General features: G+C 35.1%; 1 non-coding gene across 1 annotated transcript; it reads right to left on the bottom strand.

The window, feature by feature from the left end:
• Positions 1-7,375: 7,375 nt before the first annotated feature.
• Positions 7,376-7,447, bottom strand: Trnad-guc. Its single transcript has one exon. It is a non-coding gene; the product is annotated as a tRNA-Asp (tRNA).
• Positions 7,448-7,779: the final 332 nt, after the last annotated feature.

Genomic DNA, 7,779 nt, shown 5'->3' with positions numbered 1-7,779 from the left:
GTTAAAAATATAATAGGCCTAATACTAGTGTCTTATGACATATATAAGTGATTATAATTGTGCTTCTACAGCTTATAAAAGGCTATCACACCATAAAAATTGTTGTAACATATGGCCTATATAAATAGTGTTCTGACTACCGCTGTGTTTGTTTTACCCTAGCCAGCTTCATAAGCTATGTATTAGGCAAAATGCACCATGGGCAATGGATATGGTTGACACAGCATGATTAAGATACTATTATACACTCTTCTTCTTGAAAAACTTTAAATGGCTGGATAAAGGTTATAATGCTGAAAATACAATTTGGTCCAAAATTATCTGTCCTATTAAATAACTAAGGAAATACAATCATGTAGTTTTCAACATCTTGTGGCAATTCAGTTTCCATTGTCATATTTTTTGTGTTTTTTTCATCTAGTTAGTAGCATTATAGCACATAAAATGGCAACCGTGCAAAAAAAAAAAGGCTAAGTGCATCATTTGGCTTGCAGAGACCAAGTCGGTGACTGTGGTACAGTGTAATTACATATGCCAGTACAGAAAAGAACCACCATCGAAACCTAATCCCCAGAAGTGGATGTGTTACAGTGACCAGGAGCTGAAAGGCCCTCTGTCAGTGATGAACAAGTATGCAAATTGTTTCAGCATAGCCCATGTAAATCACTTTGCCATGCTTCATAAGAACTTAACATGCCAAAAACATTCCAGCTCCTTGTCATTCATCTGCATGACTACAAACTTCAGTTGGTACAGGCACTGCAACTAGGTGACAGCCCAAAGTGCAATACATTTGCAGTAATCCTCCTTGACAACACAGATGAAGACAACATATTTCTCACTCATGTACTGTTTAGTGATGAAACTACATTTCATACCTCAGGTAAAGTAAATCATCTTCATGTTTACATTTGGGGCTTGGAAAACCCCATGACACCATTTAAGTTGTGTGTGATATCCCAAAGGTGAATGTGTGGGGACAGGATTATTGATCCTTTCCTTTTTTCCTGAGAGCACTGTTATCAGGAGTGTATACCTTGACATGCAGGAACAATTTGTGGTCACACAACTGGAGAAAGTGCAACCATGGATAATTTTAAACAGGATGGTGCTCCACCTATCTGGAGTTTGCTGGTCAGATGTTTCCTAGATCAGACATTTCTGGGGTGATAGATTGGTCTGGGTGGCCTCCATGTTCACCAGGCATCACTTCACTGGACTTCTTTCTTTGAGGGTATGTTAAGGATATCGTGTATCGCAGACATCACAAAGCTAAAGATTAGAATAACAGATGCCATCACCACTGTAACTGTGGGCATGTTGCAGCAAACATGGACTGAAATCTAATATCAGTCAGATGGGGTGAGAGCCACTTTGTATTTCCTTAGTTATTTAATTATTAAAAATTTAAAATAAGAAAGATAATTTTGGATCAACCTGTATAATAGGCCTAATACTAACGTCTTGTGAAAAGTATAGTTAATGGTTATCATGTTATGTCAGCTTAGAAAAGGTATTCACAACATAACAATTGTTGTAGTAGTCTTATTCCAAAGTACAAAACCAAAGAGGCAGGTACTACAGCAGCTACCAATTAAGATTAATTTATAAATACGTTAAAAAAAACAAGCAAACTTTTAAATACATATTAGATTCATTTAAGTAAGGCATCATTTATGTCCTAGTGATAAAGTGTATTACACATTTTTATGTCTCATTTATATGAAAAATATTGGAACATTGTGATAAATCAGGGTAGTGGAAAATGTTGTTAGTATCCTAGTTTGTTGCTTTTTTTTGAAGTATTAGCATATTTCATAAGTTTCTTGCATATTATTACCAATTTTTATATTATTGTTTTAGAATATGATACTATGGTATTTTCATGTAAATTCATTTCCCCCAAAGAGTAAATTATGCTTGTCATAACCAACCCTTTTAAAACAATCAAACTTCAACTCTCTTGTCCTGAAAATTAAACAATCATTAAATTTTAAGTCACAAAATAAACTAAATAATAACACTTATACTAAACAGTCTTGTATATCCAACAGAGTGAGTACAGTTCTTCTATATGTAACTAAGATCTCTAAGGTTTGTTAAGTACTGGTTCTTAAGATCTTTAAGTATACTACAAGTATAGATGTTTATTGTTAAGTGTTTGAGGACTGCATTTTTTTTTGTGTTAATAAATGTAGCATTCCTGCTATTTTTAAATAAATATTATTTGTAAAGTAACTGTCTCTCTGATTTTGTCCATTACATTATATCAAAGGTTTACTTTGTTGTGATTATTTTTTATTATGAACTATAAAGGGTGTTTATTTTATCTTATGTGACTCTGAGATTAATATTGGTTAAAGAGTATGTTTTATGATTTGAATTCAGTGAGATTATATTGTATTGATTTTCATTATTTTATTTAGTATTCCTCTATGTTAAAAGATACTCTGTCATACAATTAAATATGTAATGTGAATTTAAATTCTGTGTTATCATTCCTAAAGGGTGTCAGATGTAGTTTTAACCTTTGTTAAAGGATATTTTGTATTGTATTTATTTGTTAAATGGTTGTGTTGTCTTTTTTACATGTAAATGTTTGCAGGAATGAGAAGAGATTATAACACTCATTGGCTAATGTGCATTTTTAATTTATGTTAAAGTTAATGTTGGTTTGTAAAAAAAGGTAGTATGAAGGCATACCATGTAATTTCTACCTTATGATTTTAGTGCAAAATGTTTTATATATTGTAGACATGAGCAATTTTCATCTAACATGGTCAAGACAGTTATTGATTCCTTTCTCGTTACTTTTGTTCCTTTGTCAATCTATTGAGGTCACACCTGTTCTCCCATGGAGAAAATTGCTGTAATGCTGAATACTGTACAAAAAATGCCAACAACAGTGTCTTTTAATGGTCGGTCAAGTAGTGTTTCAAGGTTATGGCCTCATATATGTTTGAATGAGAATGATCACACACTTGAGTACCTCTTAGTTGTTCTGGGTAAATCTGATATTACCAATTCAACTTCATAACATGACATTTATACAGTATGGAACATATCTTGAGTGGATCTTTCAGTTTGGAAACAAGTCTTGAGGGATTAGAGCCAGCTTGATCAATTCACAACTCCAGTAAAGGCGACAGCCCAGTATCCAACATAGTGTTTGTGATACTAGAAAAGAGTTTTCAATATGTATCAAATATATGTACCTAGTCTGTTTATTTCTTAGCATGGACTTAGTTTTAGCAGAATTCAGAATTTCTTCACAATTTATTTTGCCAAGTCTCTCATTTTATAGCAAACCTACCGAGCAACAAAAACTGCCTGCCTGCTGAAAGTTGTGGATTCAGAGAACAATAGGGATTAATAAAAGGCATGGCTTGAGAAGTGGGGTTTTGAGAACAATAGGGGTTAGGGTTTGAGAAGTTGAGGCTAAGCATTGAAAGTAAAACTTGAATATTCTGTTGGTGATTATGAGGTTAAATGTAATAAACTTCAATTTTGTTTCTAATTTTTGTGTATGTTGTTTATTTGTTGTTGTTTTTTTTGTGGGGTGCAGAGAAGAACCCGATCCTGGTTAACACTCGGCCCCGGCTGAATTTTAGTGACCGGGTGCCCAGACCCAGTATTCGCTAAATGTTACTACTAGTGCATACCTAGTTACTACTATGCATTCTATTTTAAGTTTTCTCAAAATATTGTTACGACAGCAGAAGTCATGTGACGTTGCTGGCGCATTTGGCACTGGTAGTGTGCGTGATGTTTCTTGAATGATCGGGGAAGTCCGAGATGTCCTCTTCGTTAGTATAAAAGCCTGGCAGAGAAAACCAGCAGGAATGAAGAGAGAGCAGTAGTTACTTTGAGTTCCGTGTAATTTATGATTCTGTTAGTTTTGAGCTACTGAGCCGTAAAGTGTGTGTTTTGCACTCGTCGAGAGAAATGTTATTGAGATTGTGAATTGCTGTGATTTATAGCGTGTATTATAAAAATTGTTAAATTTAAAGTGACGAGAAATGTACTGATTGTGGAACTTCTGTGTATTAAAAGTTTGTATTGAGGAAGAATAAACTGGTTTAATCAAGAAAGGACTTGTATCGCTGAAGATCCTCGGAAAGAATTTGTACCGGAAACAAACAAGCAGATACGTAACAATATTATTGGATTTAATTTTAGTATTATTGTTGTTTAATGCTCTGATTTTGCATAATTTCACTATATTTTAAGTTCTATTTTCTTTTAGTTATTGTGTATTTAATATATTTTGCATTTGATTTTGTTAGAATCCTGTGTATATATTGGTAAATGTGCTTGTATTCTATAAAATGTTATTTCTTTCATGATTTTTATTTACTTGAAAGGGGTTTATTTGATTATGTTCTGTGACTTGTTTTTTGAAAAACGACCTTATATATTACTGAGTTTGTGAAATATATTGAAACAATTACATATAGGGAGCAGAAGTTAAAGTTAATAGCAGTAAAAATAAATCGAAAATACTATCTGTTAGTAAATAATATTACATAATGAAAATATTTTAATGTAGTCTTCTTTGCAATGTTCATATTAAAATACTTTAGTTGGGAAATAGCAGCTATAAAAACAAGTTTACAAATTAGATAAGTAACCACTGTGAATATAAACACATTCCACATTAATTACTTAGGTGACAATGGTGCATAACTAGCAAAGATGTTTATCTCAAGACTACACTTTCAGTGAAGAGAACCCAAAAAAAGTATCAAATCTATGGGAATGATCACCACTCAGATCAAATTGTCAGAAATTAATGACAGACTATTAACTCATAGTTCCTAGTAAATCTGCTTATGAGGCCAAGGTGATTGTAAATAATTAGTAACAGAAGGCCAGAGTAATTATGTTTATTAGTACATGTTATGTAACCATTCTTGGATAAGGTTATTCTTGAGTTGCATGCATCGGTAACCTCAAGTTGTTGTATCCTGTGAACAAAGAGGTCTTGTGTAGAACTGGTGACTGGGAGTTCTTGCTGAATGATTGTCAACCACATGTTGCCTACCAGTAAGTGAGATAACATCTAGTAATCCTAAATAAAAGCTGTTCTGAAACCACAGTAAGCGAGTCTTTATCGATGAACCTGTACCAGCTGTCAGCCTGCATCAGAAGCTATGAACCTCCAGCCAGCCATGCTTTTGGCTTCAACATTATCCTGTGGGTTATCACAGTTGTATCCAGAGCTTTAAATAATTGTCTTCTTTTCAATTAAGTCCACACAGGCGGATTCAATTACTACAGAACACCCTTTGACAAGACAAATTATTCTCCTTATCTCTGTTAAACTGTGAAACTCACTTTAAACATTGCCAGTTATGGCTAAATTAACAATCATGCAGTCTAACTTCACTTTCACTAACTTAATGTTTTCTGACTTAATTTCACTTAACTTATTTTGTTGGTTACCACAGTTGTATCCAGAGATTTAAATAATTCTCTCTCATTTTTTTTCATCAAAAGTCCACACAGACTGGTTTAGTTACTTTAGAACCCAGTTGACAAGATATATTATTTTCCTATCTCTGTTGTTAAAATACAGCAGTGAAACACACTACAGAAATCACCCATTAAGGCTAATCACTTACACACCAGCTAACTTCACATTTACTTTCACTAACTAAGTGAACCAAGTGAAGTAAAAGTCTTTTTTTCTGATATATATATATATATTTCTGGTATATATTGCCTAAATGAGGCCTAGAACTTTCCACAAACTACATGATGCTATGATGTGACAATACTCACATAACAAGAAAAACTTAGAGGCTTTGAGAAAGATGACATCAACAATACTACAACAAATAAACTGCATACACAATGCATGATTGGTACCAAGCTATGTGAAAATATATTGGCACACTTAAGCAACAAATCACTGAGTTGCTTCTGATAAGTTGGTTCCACTTAAACAGTGATCTCAGATGTGTTTGAAGCCAAATTCTTGACTGTTCTTGCTATCTTTCTTGAATTAGCCAGTGGTTCTCTATTCTTCATTGCTATTGTTTCTAAAGTATTCTGTGCTGCATAATGGTCCACCAGTACAATAAAGACCAGCTTTCCCAGGATTTCCATTTTTAGTGAAGTAGTTGACTATGAGGCTGATCCTTGGACTCCTGGTGGCAGCCTGACATTCATCATAGCTGAACCCATGGATGAAGATACATTGCTTGCCTACATATCAGACATGGAATAGCTTGCTGTATAGTTTAGATCTGCATTGAATGTACCAGTGATGGAGAAGACACCAACAATGGCCACAGCCTGATAAACTCCAGAAGAGGGGGCCCTCCAGGTAGCCCAGTCACAGATTCCATCATTTTTGCTGACTCCTGTGAAAGTGGAGTCAGCCTTGACAACAAGGGGACCTACTCCTGAAATGCCCTGTCGCTGGGTGCGATGTTACCAAATATTAGCACCATATGTGCTCACAACTCTGATGAGAACATTACATGCCTAAGCAAAAAGCATCCTTGGACAATGCCTGCTGGTGCTTATGGATTAGTGACTATTTCAATACATGTCACCACTGTTCTGAAAAAGACTACTATGGTGGTCTGGCTAAGCCTACCAGTTCTAGCTATGCCACTAATTAAAGGCTTTTGCTGTCAATGATGGTTGCTGAATGAATCAAGGTTTCAACCTTCTGCAGCAAAGAGCTAAACCTCCATCATGGCTTGAGAAGGAGGTACATCACTAGTGTGCCAAGCTGACTGACATTAAAAACGCTCTAAGATAATTTCATGACACCTTACTAATCACCATAGCACCAGTCAGGAAATCACCACCATACTCGAAAATCTGCTGGCAAGGACAAGGTGAGGGAAAGCAAAACTTCGTGTAAACTCTTAAATGTTGTAAATTGTTTATGTTTCTATTGATTTTAATTGTTATATACATTTATACGTCTCAGCATGTTTCTTAGTCTTATTCTCATTCAACTGTATATATATATCTAAAAGGTTTACTTTGTTTCTTGGCTAGTATATTTTATGGACGGTTATTTTTCTATGTAATTTCTGTATTTTTGTAAATGGTTATTACTAGGGATGCACAGGTACCCGGCCAGATATTTGGCCCCAGCCGGGTATTGGGCTACCCGGTAATACTCGGCTCAAGCCGATTGTTGAAGTTAGGCATCTAAGCCCTAATCTTTTTGGCAACTAATGCGGTACTGAAAGTTAGTCAATAACTGGTTTAGTTGAAAAAAAAAAAAAGTGGTGTAGGACCATATGGCTCTGCCCACCACGGGTATCGAAACCCGGTTTCTAGCGTTGTAAGTCCGCAAACATACCGCTGTGTCACTGGGGGGGCAAAGTACAGGTAAACATCTAACTTACTCCCCGGCGGGGAATCGAACCCCGGTCTTCCGCGTGACAGGCGGGGATACTCACCACTATACTACCGAGGATTTTTACTATTTGCAAATAGTCAATAATATTGTAGGTCCATTTTATTGTTCTTTCTATGCGCCATTATAACACATTTTCATCTCATCATTTAATTTCTGTTGTGCATATATTGTTGTATAGAAGATATTTTAAAGTGATTCATCAGGTGAAAAACGAATACATAGATAAACCGATATGTGGCGCGATCTAGTGTACCTAAATTCATCTAGAAATTCTCATAAAAGTGACCCGCAAAACGAAGCTAACTCGGTAACCCGTGGCCCGATTTTAACGAAACTTGTTTATTCTGCTTCTATTCTCATTTCATTACAAATATGGCGGTATTGTGCGC

This window comes from Limulus polyphemus, unplaced genomic scaffold (genome assembly GCF_000517525.1).
Source record: "Limulus polyphemus unplaced genomic scaffold, Limulus_polyphemus-2.1.2 Scaffold3700, whole genome shotgun sequence".
In the NCBI taxonomy this organism is placed as follows: domain Eukaryota; kingdom Metazoa; phylum Arthropoda; class Merostomata; order Xiphosura; family Limulidae; genus Limulus; species Limulus polyphemus.
The sequence above is the reverse complement of the archived record's forward strand: the minus strand, read 5'-3'. Positions and strand labels throughout refer to the sequence as shown.